Genomic DNA, 14810 nt, shown 5'->3' on the forward strand with positions numbered 1-14810 from the left:
TCTCAATTAGTGCAAAGGCTGTTGGGGGCCTCAGCACTGCCTCCAGGTCCAGTGCCTAGGGACCAGGACAGGGAGCTGTGGTGGCTGGAGTTGGTCGTGTGAACACACTCAGCTGGGGGTCAGCTGCAGGTGGCTAGGTAGTGAAAAGGCTGGTTTCAGACATACACATGGTGGTTGGGCCATGGCGGAGGCCAGCCCCTGGCTCACGGCCACTGCAAAGACCCTGGCTGTTGCTGTGCTCTCCTTTGACTGCTCAGACTCACCTCACATGCACTCAGTCAGGCAGCTGGTGGCAAAGGCCAGGCTGCAGGGGAGGCTGGCACACCCTTGGAGGAGCTAGCTTCAGGTGAGCATGGTGGTATAGGTCCCATACAGGACACAGGGCTGATACAAGCCCACAGGCAGCTGTAGGGACCCTGGTTGTTGGCATGTTCTTTGTGGCTGCACAGTGTTCCCCAGACGAGTGTGCTATTGGAGGCTGGTGACAAGCATCAGATTAGCAGTTTGCAAAGGCATAGCTGGAGTGCTAGCCCCGTGTGTTTGCACAGTAGGGTTCAGACACCATATCTGGCTGGCCTTTTACACTTGCACGATGCATGGGCTTGCCTGGCTGCTGGTGCAGTTCCAAGGCCTCAGTGGGTGAGTACAGAGTTGTTGGGAGGGACTGAGGCAGCTGGATTCACCAAACATAAATGCCTATGGGACAAATGTTGGTAAAGTCTGCAAGGGTTCATGATGCCTGTGCTGCCCGTTCCTTCCTTCAATTTTCACATCTGCGGGGCTTGTCTGCAGGGCTGGTCACTATGAATCAAGATGACTGCTGTTTCCTGGCTGCTGTTGACAGTCCCTGCCTGTCTGCTTTGTTCCTAGCGGTGTTGGTGCATCTCAGCTTTGCTGGGGTGGGTGAGGTGAAACCAAAGTGGCTCCTGTGTGCAGTGCCCTGAAGAACTGCAGAACCTAGTAACTCACCTTACTCTCCGCTTTGGCAATACCCCCGACCTTGTTTATACCGCTGTGGCTTCCTGCATAATTGTGAAGTTAAAACATTCTATAACATTGTTCATGGGTGAATGCACTCAGACTTAATGCACAGCATTGAGTTAACTGTGCATGTTCATAACAATAAGCAGACCGACTTTTAGTTACTTCGTTATTTTTTTAAAGTCTTTACATGAAAAGCATCCCTATTGTGTCTAAAGGACCTCACTCACTTCCACCAACCTGCCTTTGGCACACGCTGGGGAAGGGGCTGTGACAGCAGCCTGTGCATGCTACAGTGGAGGCACAAAAGGGCAGGGGTGATTTAGAAATTCTTACTTTATACTATAGATTAAGAAGACACTGCGGTCAATATATTTTCCAACCAATTCTTGGCTCAGGAATTTGGTATAGATCCTGGTAGATGGAAAGAGTCAATTTTCTGGTCCCATGTAGTTAAGATCTAAGCCAGTTTATTTCATATAAGTTTTAGGTTTTGAATAGATATATGAATGGTATCAGGGAAATGGTACAATATGATGAATACAAAGTGGGAGGGCAATAAATATTTCTTTAATTGAATTGGATTTCAGCTCAAAGCATGTGTCATAGCCATTCACAGGAAACCACGCCAGCACATGGCTTGGAGCATGTGAAAAGCTGCCCTGACAACTCTCATCTATTTGGAGGTCACACTGACCCTACAAGTATTGTTTCCTACACAGTTCAGTTCTCGATCCTTCTGATAAGCACAGTCACACATCTTTCTGTTCTTTGCCCATAAGTATCATCTCAGTCCATGTCCCAATAGCAAAAATGCATAAAATCATATGACTACATCAAAGCTGTGTTCCATTTTGACAATTGCAAAACAATGGTTAATAAGTTGGAAACTTCTTGTGCAATATCATTTGAGTAAGGCTGCTATCTTTCATATCATGGTAAAGTAAGGGCACACCACAATAACTGTTTGATATTTTAATATTTAGGCTTTGAAGGTGGAAAGTATTACTTGATTAAAGAGGCAGTATCAAAGATTACAGGACTGGGTTGAGAAAGATTTGAAGATGAGCTATTCTTAGGAATTCTAGAAGCATATAGTACCTCTCTTAATCCTGTCCATCCAAATGTGATTTCAGAACTGCTGACAGCAAGCTCAACAACCTTAGAAAATTGCAACTTTTATGAACATTAATTTCAACTGAATAGGAAACAGATATCTCAAAATTGTCATGAGATTAGAATGAGAAACATTGATTACATCAGGGTAGATATTATCTGAAACAGAGTAGAAAACAAAGGCAGTTCAAATCCTATATAATAAAAGCATAATATGCTAAGTGTCTGGTTGTCTGGTAGGCTGTTCAACCAATCAAAGTGTAATTATTATTAAATATGATTTTATATTTGTAAACATATGAACATTTCATGGTTTTTTTATTAAAAATAGATATTGATTAACACAATTTATTTTCAAATACACACAGGATGCACTAATGAAAAATTACAAGAGCACAAGCAACACAAGCCAAAAGACAGGCTTTCCACCATATTTGGACTGCACCATGGAGCTGCCAAAATAGCCGCTAGGAGCCAGATGTCACTGCTGGGGAAATACTAACCCCCACGCATTTAATGCTTACATTACTAACTAGCCTTAGCCCACACAGAACTAAAATTATCCCCTGAGAAAGATGCTTTGCCCACTTTAGTTACATTTAAATTTCAGACTTTCTGCTATTGCTTTTGTTGGTGCATCTTCTGCTTCTTGAGCTTCCTTCCTCGCTGCCTCCATTCGTTACTCAGCTGTTTGTGGGTGGACCTGACAAAATGTCCTTATCTCCACTTGGGTGTTAGTGTCCTCTCAAATTTAGCAAGCCCAAACACGGCTCTGAGTCTACGCCCATCCCAAGCTGTTCCCACTCTCAATAAATAACAACTTTATTATTTCCACTTTTCACAGACAATAAATCCTTTGAAGCACTCTTACTTTTTATTTATTTCCTTGATGACAGTCAACACATTCAAACATTTTACTCTAGAAAAATGTTCTTGAAACTGAAAACTTCTATTGTCTGGATTAGTGCAAGAGACTAAGTCCTGTGATGGGAAAAAAACAAACCAAAAACATTGTGTTGCTTGTTAGTCATTTTGCAGTAGGCAACTCTGCTCACACTTGGAGTCTTACATGAGGACCTGAGCTTAAGATTGTAGCCACAAGTTTCTACTTTGCTTTTACCTGAGAGCCTTTTAAAATGACCACTTAGAGTGGAGCCAGCAAAAAGTTCGTGACCTCCACCCCAACCACCTTTTAAATAATGTGTGTTTGTGACCTGTTCTCTATCTCCTGCTCCTTGTGAGCTGGGATGGAGGACTGTCCTTCCCCTTGCTCACTGCACCTCCTCATTTCTGGGGTATGTAAGCAATAAATCTGTGACTTTACTCTCTTTGTGTGAGAGTACTACAGCTCTGCTTCCAATGAAAATCATCCTAGGGCTTTCATTTTCCCAAAGTAGGACCTCTGAGCTGTTGGAGCCCCTTGCCCACCCATATGGGTGGCTTGTGCCTCATTCAGCAGGTCATAACCTGCACATTCTTAATCTAATACTGGAGCTCTGGCTTCCCACATATTACCTCAAGCTCTACTCTCTACTCCCAAAATATTGGCCTTTGAAAATTTCAGTGCCTTTTGCCGTTCCTTCTCTCATAATCCTCATTTGGATTCTCTTCTCAAGATTGTTGTGAGAATGGAATAAGAAACCTTTATGAAATTAGGGTAGGTAGTATCTGGGACATGATAAAGCCCAAGGGCTGTTCTAGATTGTTATGATAACTGGTGAGTAGTCATGAGCAATCCCTCTTAGTATTTACCCCCATTTTCTGGTCAACTCCACCTCTCCTCCACCTCTCCCTTGGACCCTTTCTACCTAATCAGTGTGCATATCCAATAATCATTCAACATTTTGATTATCATCTAATTACAACAATGCTATGCACATACCCAGTGAATGATTGCCAATGGGTCACTATCTGTGTGGAAAGTACTTTTAATTAGACATGACATATAATTATTAAATATTATTTTATATTTGTGTATGTAAAATCAATTTGAGGGGATGAACCAAATTCTCTATGATACCCTATGAGGGGCTCTTGCCTTTTCCCCACTAGCTTTCTCCCACTTGGCAGGGAGCTCCTCATTCTTCCTGATACCAGCTGAGCACACCCTTGGTACTTGCTATTTTTATGTATTAGATATTTTCCCCAGACAGAATCGCTTTCTTCAGATGCCCATTCAAACATCACTTTAAAGACAAGGCCTTTCTTCTCTACCCCACATATAACAGGGAGCCCCCACACAGCACATGCGTTACCTTCCCCATGCTTTATCTTTTCCAGAATGCTTATAACTATCTAAAATATTATGTAAGTACTTGTGTGTAACTTTTTTAGATTTCTGTTTTTCTAATAGAATATAAGCCCCAGGAAAGAAAGCAATTGTTTCTTTCTTTACTGCTCTATTCTGAGTGCTTAAAACAATGCCTGTCACATAGTAATCAATTAGTAAATATTATTAAATGATGATGTCAAGTGCCCACCACATATGAAGTAACTTACTTGGTTCTAGGGTTACAGCAATTACAGGAAATGACCTTCTCTCTCACGGTGCTCATAGGTTGCTCTCCCTTGGTTTGGGCTTGGAAGAAGAGAATCATACTTTGTCTGTCTATCCTGCTATACATGGGCTAGTTTTCTCAAAATAGACGCACCTAGTGTGTACCCCTCAACAAGTGGTGCTGACCAGACATGGTTCTATTCTAAAGTTGAATGAGTTCTTTGGACAATTTTGAATAGTGAAAATGGGAGATAATTAAATCCATTTCTTCTTACAAATGTGTTTACTAAATGGATTAAATCACCTCAATAATAGTCACTAAATATTTATAAAAGAAACTAGGGGCCCGGTGCACAAATTCGTGCACAGGTGGAGTCCCTTGGCCTGGTAGGTGATCTGGGCATAGCAGGGCCACGGGAGGTTGGCTGGCCGTGAGGCAGGGGCTGCACGAGATTGGCTGTGGGAGTGCACTGACCACTAGGGGGCAGGCCCTGTGTTGAGCATCTGCCCCTGGTTGTCAGTGTGTGTCATAGCGACTAGTCGACCAGTAAACCGGTTGTATGGTCGTTCAGATGCTTAGGCTCTTATATATATAGATTGAAGATATTGAAGCAAATTAAAATTGAATGCTTGTCCAGGACATGTTTATTTACACAGTTAGTTAAAATAAAAATAAATAAATAAATGTAAATGGAATACTAGCTCTGATTATGCTTCCCCACAAGGTTCTTTTGTGGGCTCCTGACACTGGTTGTGAGAAACTTCAACTCAAAATACTAGGACAACGTTTGTGGGGTCATGGGTTGTATACAATTAGGAAGAAACTAGTCAAATTGCACATGTAGAAGCAGTCACAGCAATAACTATGTAATTCACGATCCGATGTTGAACCTATCAGTCATTCAATCAAGAAATATGTCCAAAAACCCTCCTGTGACGACAAATCATTATTTTTAATTCAACTGCTAGTTATTTTTCTTAAATAGACAATGTCTGAAATGAACCTAGGCAACATAAGCATTATGAATTTGCAAAATAAATTTATTTGCCATTTTTTCTAAGTGAGAAATAATAAAATTGCTATTTTATATTGCCAATGAGTTCTGCAAATCAAAATAAAATTACTTTAAATAATAATGTATTACTATTAAGCTAGCCACATTAATTTTGTACATATTTGCAATTTATAGCAAAATCTATGTTCATTTTTGCCACTTAGTTTACTTAGCACAGTTGCTAAACATTCCTTAAAATATTCAGACAAGATTGAGCACCTGATTAATTCAAATACCTAAACATCATTGCCTGATTTGCTAATTTATTTTGTATTAACAAAATCAAAATACTTAAGAAATAAGCATACAGAATATTACTTACCATATTGTAAATGCCAACCTTATTAGAGGCAATATTATGTGTGGAATGCTTGCTTGATTCAAATTTCCTAGCATAATTAAAATGTTTTAAAATAAATTTTACATATTAAAAATAATTTGGTTACAACAAAACAAGGAAAATTACTCTTTTCATAGCGTTCTCATTTAAATACTTAGCACTACACTTGTACTCAATGATTATATCAAGTAAATCCTCCAAATTAGCAGTAAAAATGTAATTGCCTGAGAAGTAATACAACAAAAAAAAAAAAGCGGGTATAAGGAGTCTGCATTATAACTTTAGAACAGTTCAGAAACAAAAAGAATTGATAATGTTTGTTTTTTCTTAATATTTTAGAGGTATCATTTTACACTGCGTAGGTTGCAGCTATGTAAATTTATGAATGGTATAAAAAACGGCAATGTTAGAGAATGTATTCCTTTCTATACCTTAAAGCACAGATTAAATTGTCAAACACTTACTTATTGAAGTAATTAAAGAAAATGCATTCTTCTTAGGAAAACAGATTCAGTAAAATTCCCTGTATTTGGTCCAACTCTACCCACATATATGTTCCTTGGTCTTTGCTTCTCATTAAAGGGAATCAATTTTTGTTAACAGCTTGAAAGTAGATTCCATCCTCAACTTTGACCAGCTGGCTAGTTTCACTTTACAACTGGAGCTTGGGTTAACAGAAAATCCCCAGAACCTTTCAGCTGAGCCTTCTAAGAGAATCACACTTTTTTTTTGCCTCTGTAAGTGTACAATTACTAAAGCACCAATTACACTACATCTTAAAATAAGATAATCTGTTTCTTTAATTTACAGTGACACCTTTGAAAGGGTGTACCAAGTGTTTAGAGGTGTTTCGATACCAAATGGGAAACTTGTTGTAATAATCTGTAGGTTATTATTGAATTGTATTTACTCATTCTAACAGCAGTATGCCAAACATTATGAGTTAGTAACAGTGAACAGACATCTCCCAGACTTGAGTGACAGGATAACAGAATGCAAGAAAAATTGGCTCATTTCTTGCAATACAAAAACATATCTTTCCTCAAGGGTCTTCAAACATATAGGCTGTTTGCAATTATGTTACAATATGTAGCCCAGGCAGGGTGCTGGATTTCTTCTATAAAGCAATTATTTTCCCAGCACCTCATTACCAAAGTTAAATTACAGGGACACACATAACAAGGGTGTGTAATATTATGACCTAAGGTCATCACTGCCAATTCAGGTGATTCCAACACAATCACTAATATTAGGGGTGGTAAAGGGGAAAGATGTTAATCAGAAAAAAAAACCACCACCAACAAAAACAAACACAAAAACAAACAAAAACTCAATTGTGAAAAAGGTTCACTATAACATAGCATGGCTGTGAGATAGAGCCTGACTATGGAGCAGCAGGGCCATGGGGTTAGCCCTGGCAAGGCACCAAGGTATTACAGAGCTGGTATTAATATTTCAGCTCAGGTGATGCAGCACAGCTCTGGTGTCCTAGCTCAGCTCAGGTGTCCTGGCTCAGCTCAGGTGTCAAGCTCACCTAAGGGGTCCCAGCTCAGTTCAGGTATCCCAGCTCAGCACAGGTGTCCCAGTTCATATCAGGTGTCCTAACACAGGTGTCTTACTTCAACTCAGGTTTCCTAACACAGCTCAGATGTCGTAGCTCAGCTCAGGTGTCCCACCCTAGAGCAAATGTACCAGTTCAGATCAGGTGTTGTAGCTCACTTCAGGTGTCCTAGCTCAACTCAGGTGTCTTAAGTGAGCTCAGGGGTCCCAGCTCAGCTCAAGTGTCCCAGATCAGGTCACGTCTCCCTGCTCAGCTCAGGTGTTCATGCTTAGCTCAGGTGTCCCAGCTCAGCTCATGTGTCCCAACTTATCTCCAGTGTCCCAGCCCAGCTAAGGTGTTCTAGCTCAAATCAGGTGCCCCAGCTCAGCTCAGATGTCTTAATTTAGCTCAGGTGCCCCAGCTCAGCTCAGATGTCTTAATTTAGCTCAGGTGTCCTAGCTCAGTTCAGATGTTGTAGCTCCACTCAGGCATTGTAGCTCAGCTCAAGTGTCCTAGCTCAGCTCAGGTGTCCTAACTCAGCTCATGTGTCCAAGCTCAGCTCAGGTATCCCAAATCAGCTCAGGTCCCTATCTCAGCTCCAGTGTCCCAGTTCAGCTCAGGTGTCCCAGCTCAGCTCAGATGTTGTAGCTTAGCTCAGGTGTCCCAGCTTAGATCAGGTGTCCTAGCTCAGCTCAGCTGTCCCAGCTCAGCTCAGTTGTTCTCAGCTCAGGTGTCCTAGCTCAACTCAGGTGTCTTACTTCAGCTCAAGTGTCCTAGCTCAGCCCAGGCAACTCAATTTAGCTCATGTGTCTCAGCTCAGCAAAGGTGATTCAGCTCAGTTCAGGCGTCCTAGCTAAGCTCAGGTGTCCCAGCTCAGCTGCGTGACCAAGCTCAGCTCAGGTTTTGCAGCTCACCTCAGGTGTCCAAGCTCAACTCAGGTGTCTTACCTCAGCTCAGGTCACCCAGATCAGCTCAGGTGTCCCAGCTCAGCTCAGGTTTCAGCTTAGGAGTTGTAGCTCAGGCAGGTGCCCCAGCTCAGCTCAGGTGTCCTAGCTCAGCTCACGTGTCCCAACTCAGCTCAGTTGTCCCAGCTCAGCTGATATGTCCCAGCTCAGCATAGGTGTAGCTCATCTCAGGTGTCCTAGCTCAAGTCAGGTGTCTTACTTCAGCACACCTGTCACACCTCAGCTCAGGTGTCCCAGCTTAGCTCAGATTTACCAGGTCAGTTCAGATTTCCCAGATCAGCTCAGGTGTTCTAGCTAAATTCAGGTGTCTTACTACAGCACAGGTGTCTCAGCTCAGCTCAGATGTCCAGCTCAGCTCAGGTGTCTTACTTCAGCTCAGTGTCCTAGGTCAGCTCAGGCCTTTTACTTCATCTCAGGTGTCTCAGCTCAGTAAAGGTGTCTCAGCTCAGCTAAGGTGTCCTATCTCAGCTCAGGTGTCCCAGATCAGCTTGGATTATGTAGCTCATCTCAGGTGACCCAGCTCAGCTCAGGTGTCCCAACTCAGCCCAGGTGTCCCAGCTCAGCTGAGATGTCCCAGCTCAGCTTAGCTGTTGTAGTCAGCTCAGGTATCCTAACTCAACTCAGGTGTCTTACTTCAGCACACATGTCACACCTCAGCTCAGGTGTCCAGCTCAGCTCACATGTTGTAGCTCAGCTCAGGTGGCCTAGCTAAATTCAGGTGTCTTACTTCAGCACAGCTCAATTGTCTCAGCTCAGCTCGGATGTCCCAGCTCAGATCAGGGGTTGAGCTCAGCTCAGGATGTCCCAGCACAGCTGATGTGTCCCAGCTCAGCTCATGTGTCCAAACTCAGCTCAGGTGTCCTAGGTTGGCTCAGGTGTCCCAGCTCAAGTCATATGCCCCAGCTTAGCTCATGTGTCTTAATTCAGCACATGTGTCCTAGCTTAGTCACTTGTCCCATCTCAGTTCAGGTTTCTTTAATGAGCTCAGGTGTCCCAACTCAACTCAGGTGTTGTACCTCAGCTCAGGTGTCCCAGCTCAGCTCAGATGTTATAGCTCAGCTCAGGTGTACCAGCTCAACTCAGATGTTGTAGCTCAGCTCAGGTTTCGTAGCTCAACTCAGGTGCTCCAGCTCAGCTCAGATGTCCCAGCTCAGCTCCGGTGTCTTACTTCAGCTCAGGTATCTCAGCTCAGCCCAGGTGTCTTAATTTAGCTCAGGTGTCTCAGCTCAGCAAAGGTGATTCAGCTTAGTTCAGGTGTCCTAGCTCAGCACAGGTGTCTTATTTCAGCTCAGGTGTCCTAGCTAAGTTCTGGTATCCTAGCTCAGTCAGGTGTCCCAGCTGAGCTCGGGTGTCCTAGATCAGCTTAGGGGTCCTAGCAGCTCAGGTGTCCCAACTCATCTAATGTCTCCCAGCTCAGCTCAGGTGTTGTATCTCAGCTCAGGTTTCCTAGCTCAACTCAGGTGTTCCAGCTCAGGTCTGGTGTCCCAGCTCAGCTCAGGTGTTGTAGCTCAGCTTAAGTGTCCTAGCGCTTCTCAGGTGTCTAACATCAGCTCAGGTGACCCAGCTCTGATCAGGTATCACAGATCAGCTCAGGTGTCCCAGCTCAGCTCAGCTCAGGTGTCCTTGCTCAGATCAGATGTTGTAGCTCACCTCATGGGTCCCAGCTCAGCTCAGATTTTGTAGCTCATCTCAGGTTTCCCAGCTCAGCTTAGGTGTCCTAGCTCATCTGAGATGTCCCAGCTCAGCTTAGGTGTTGTAGCTCAGCTCAGGTGTCCCCGCTTATCTCAAGTGTCCCAGCTTAGCTCTGTAGTTGTAGATGCATAAAAAAAGGCAGTCTTTGATAAAAATGGAAAGCATACCCCTTAAAGTCACAAGTGAAGTTGACACATGTAAAGAGTGTCTGACCGTGGTTCCTGATTGGTCCACTCTCTTTCAAATGAGATTCCAAATTCTCACAGTTTGATTAGTCCAAAAAGCACCATCCTGTTTAGCTGGAATAGAGCTGCTCTGATTTATTGGTAATGATACAATTGAGGATATAGCTGCACAGCTCCTATTGGATCAGTAGAGTCTTAATTCTACTGATTAAATTTTGATACTAGCAGCTCTCTTATACACGTACGGGTCTACTCAGAGGGCAGGAGCACAATGCAGAAGGCTTGGCTACCAGGTCTGGGGCTTTTCCCTTAAATGCACTGAGGGCCTTCTACAAATAATGGCTGCTAGACTCTGGTTAGAAATTTGAGCCCAATTAACAATGAGGGGTCCTTTTTAGCAGGCATATTATTTTGCGGGCCACTAATATAATTGTGTAGACTGGATATGGATCCTGAAAATTTCCAGTAAACCTGGGGCTTTCAATAACCATGGCTTTCCTCACCAACATGGTTTCCCCACACAAACTCGATTAGCAGATGCTGACTTTCTGTGGACCAGAGAGCTTCCTACTGTCCCGCTCACCAGGCCTTGATCTGGACAGTCCCATCTCAGCAGGAAGCTCTCTCTAGCCTTCTGTTTGCTTCTTAGGGAAGGGGCAAGGACAGTTCCCCCAACTGGACGCTCTCTTTCCTCAATGACTCCTTACCTTTGTGCTGAACACATGGCCTCTGATGCTCCAAGACACTGGGTGCAGAATTTTCAATAAAGACATTAAGTACTTTCACCACTCTGTGCATCCATGTATTGGATCACTGGCTTTTCTTTTGTCCACGGAATAATTGTTGAATGCAGGCAGAGAAATGAGTAGAATAAGATGTGACCTCTGCTTCTATGATATCTGAATTTTTTTTAACACAAAGAGCACTATAGGGTATGTGCCTTTGTTCTGCTCTGTTCTCCCTTCCTTGTATTATTTTCAAAAGCTAAACATGAATGCCCACTACTGACTAGTATGTGTGTGTGTGTGTGTGTGTGTGTATGCACACATGTGTGTGCATATGCATTTGATACCATGTCTATCTTCCAAACACACACACACACACACACATACACAAGCACATCATCCTAATAAAGTAAATATATTTTTCTTTTTCTATCAAAGTTTGCTCACTACATGTAGAACACATTTTCTTTCTTTTTTTTTTCATTACAGGATATAACACAGTATCTGGAACATAGTAATTCTTCCATAAGCACCTGATGAATGATGAATAAATAAACAAGTAAACAAATGATCCGCCTACATTTGCAATCATGGGAGCAGTTAATTTTTTAAAGAAACTTGGTAGCTTGTAATAGAGTACTATTTTCAAATACTGATTGTTGCTGTCTGTATGGTGATTATATTTTCCCACCCCCTTGATGTCAGTCTAGGTCATATGACTCTTTTTGGCCACTAACATGAAGTAGAAGTGGTACTATTGACCCTTGAGCAGAACTGTTAAAGATAGCTGCACGTTTCCATGACTTCTCTTTCTCTCTGCGCTTTGTGACCAGCATGCCCCAACATTGGGTTCTGGGCCACAGGAGAAGGGACAGTGCTTCAGCTACACTCACTTGCTCTACATGTGATAGAGCACGGAGGCATGCACGATACTGCCAGGAGGGAGTCACTCTGTCCAGGGAAAGGAAATGGAGCCGGGGGTCACGAAGTGATTGCCTATGCGCACACCATTTACGAACATTTGAACAAGCTGTGAGGCCACCTCCTCAACTTGACTTTCCCCACCATGGCAACCAGTCCATCTGCACTGCACACCTTGATAGGAGCCAATTTAGTTCATCCGCTCTCATTCTTCATTTGCATACAGGACCTAAATGAGGTTGGAACTATCTCACTTTCTTACTTACTGTAGAAATACACCGTGGAACTTGCTTACCCTCAGAGTCTCACAACCCAGACCTGACCAATTCCTTTTTAAATTTATTTTATTTATTTATTTTCTAAAGTTTTACATATGTCTCCTTTTTCCCCCGCTTGACCACCCCCCCTCCAGCTATTCCCACCCCGGACAAGCCTCCACTGTCCCAGTGTCTGTGTCCATTGGTTATGCTAATATGCATGCATACAAGTCCTTTGGTTGCTCTCTAACCCCCCCACCCTGACATTTATTCTCTGGATCTATTCTTGTTCATCAAATTATGTTGATCATTCTATCTCACATATGAATGAGATCATGTGATATTTATCTTTCTCTGACTGGCTTATTTCGCTTAGCATAATGATCTCCAGTTCTATTCATGCTCTTGCAAATGGTAAAAGTTTCTTCTTTTTTACAGCGGCATAGTATTCCATTGTGTAGAGGTACCACAGTTTTCTAATCCACTCATCTGCTGATGGGCACTTGGTTGTTTCTAAATCATAGCTATTGTAAATTGTGCTGCTATGAAGATTGGGGTGCACATATCATTTCTGATTGGTGTTTCTGGTTTCTTGGGATATAGTCCTAGAAGTGGGATCACTGGGTCAAATGGAAGTTCCATTTTTAACTTTTTGAGGAAACTCCATACTGTTCTCCACAGTGGCTGCACCAGTCTGCCTTTCCACCAGCAGTGCACGAGGGATCCTTTTTCTGAACATCCTTGCCAGCACTTGTTTTTTGTTGATTTATTGAGGATAGCAATTCTGACAGGTGTGAGATGGTATCTCATTGTTGTTTTGATTTACATCTCTCAAATAATTAGTGACTTTGAGCATGTTTTCATATGTCTCTAAGCCTTCTGTATGTCCTCTTTCGAACAGTGGCTATGTAGGTACTTTGCCCATTTTTTTGATTGGATTGTTTACCTTCCTTTTGTTAAGTTGTATGAGTTCTCTGTAATTTTGGGAATTAAACCCTTATCTGAAATATCATTGGCAAATGTGTTCTCCCATGCAGTGGGCTTTCTTATTGTTTATTTATGGTTTCTTTTGCTATCCAGAAGCTTTTAATTTTGATGTAGTCCCATTAGTTTATTTTCTCCTTAGTTTCCATTCTCCTAGGAGCTGTTTTGGTAAAGATATTGCTATAACATATGTCTGCTTTTTGCTGCCTATGGAGTCTTGTAGGATTTTTATGCTCTCCCATCTTACATTTAAGTCCTTTAACCATTTTGAGTTTGTTTTTGTGTATGGTGTAAGTTGGTGATCTAGTTTCATTTTTTTGCATGTGTCTGTCCTATTTTCCCAGCATCATTTATTGAAGAGACTGTCTTGACTCCATTGTATGCTCTTGCCTCATTTGTCAAATATTAATTGAACATAATGTCTTGAGTCAATTTCTGGATTCTCTGTTCTCTTTCATTGGTCTATATGTCAGTTCTTGGGCCAGTATCAGGCAGTTTTAAGAACCATGGGTTGGTAATATAGCTTAATATCTGGTATTGTGATCCCTCCAAATTTGATCTTCTTTTTCTGGATTTCTGTGGCTATTCGGGGTCTTTTTTATTCCAGATGATTTTTGGAGAATTTTTTCTAAATCTTTGAAGTTTGCCATTGTTATTTTAATGGGGATTGCATTGAATCTGTAGATTGCTTTGGGTAGTATGGACATTTTAATGATGTTGATTCTACCAATCCATGAACATGGTATATTCTCCCATTTGTTTATGTCTTCCTCTATCTCTTTTTTCAATGTCCTGTAGTTTTCCGAGTACAGGTCTTTTAGCTCCTTAGTTAAGTTTATTCCTAAGTATCTTAATTTCTTTGGTGCAATGGTAAATGGAATTTTTTTTCATTTCTCTTTCTGTGAGTTCATTATCTATACTGATAATAGAGGAACATGCAAATTGTCCGGGACTCTGTCACAGTTACAGTAAGAACCAAACAGCAGGCTATGTGGGGTGACAAGCCCTGCAGGGGGGTTAGTGAGGGATGACCAAATGACTGAAAAGCAGGCTACATGGGGTGACCAGGCCAGCGGGGGGGGGGGGGGGCAGATGGGGGTGACCAGGCTGGCAGGGGGGCTGTTTGGGGGTGACCAGACCAGCAGGGGGGCTGTTTGGGGGTGACCAGACCAGCAGGGGGGCTGTTGGGGGTGACCAGGCTGGCAGGGGCAGGTGGGGGCAGCCAGGCTAGAGGGGGGCTATTGGGGGCAACCAGGCTGGCAGGGGGGATGTTAGGGGGGACCAGGCAGGCAGGGGGTCAGTTTGAGGCAAACAGGTCGGCGGCGGGGCAGTTGGGAGTGACCAGGCCGACAGAGGGGGAAGTTAGGGGCAATCAGGTGGCTGGCAGTTGAGCAGTTAGGAGTCAGTGGTCCCAGATTGTGAGAGGGATTCCTGACTGCTGGTTTAAGCCCAATCCCCAGGATTGTGCCTAAACCAGCAGTCAGACATCCCTCGAGGGGTCCTGGATTGGAAAGGGTGCAGGCTGGGCTGAGGCGACCTCTCCTCTTCTGCC

The sequence above is a fragment of the Myotis yumanensis genome, unplaced genomic scaffold, assembly GCF_028538775.1.
Source record: "Myotis yumanensis isolate MYYU_CA2020_CCGP unplaced genomic scaffold, mMyoYum1.0.hap1 SCAF_8, whole genome shotgun sequence".
In the NCBI taxonomy this organism is placed as follows: domain Eukaryota; kingdom Metazoa; phylum Chordata; class Mammalia; order Chiroptera; family Vespertilionidae; genus Myotis; species Myotis yumanensis.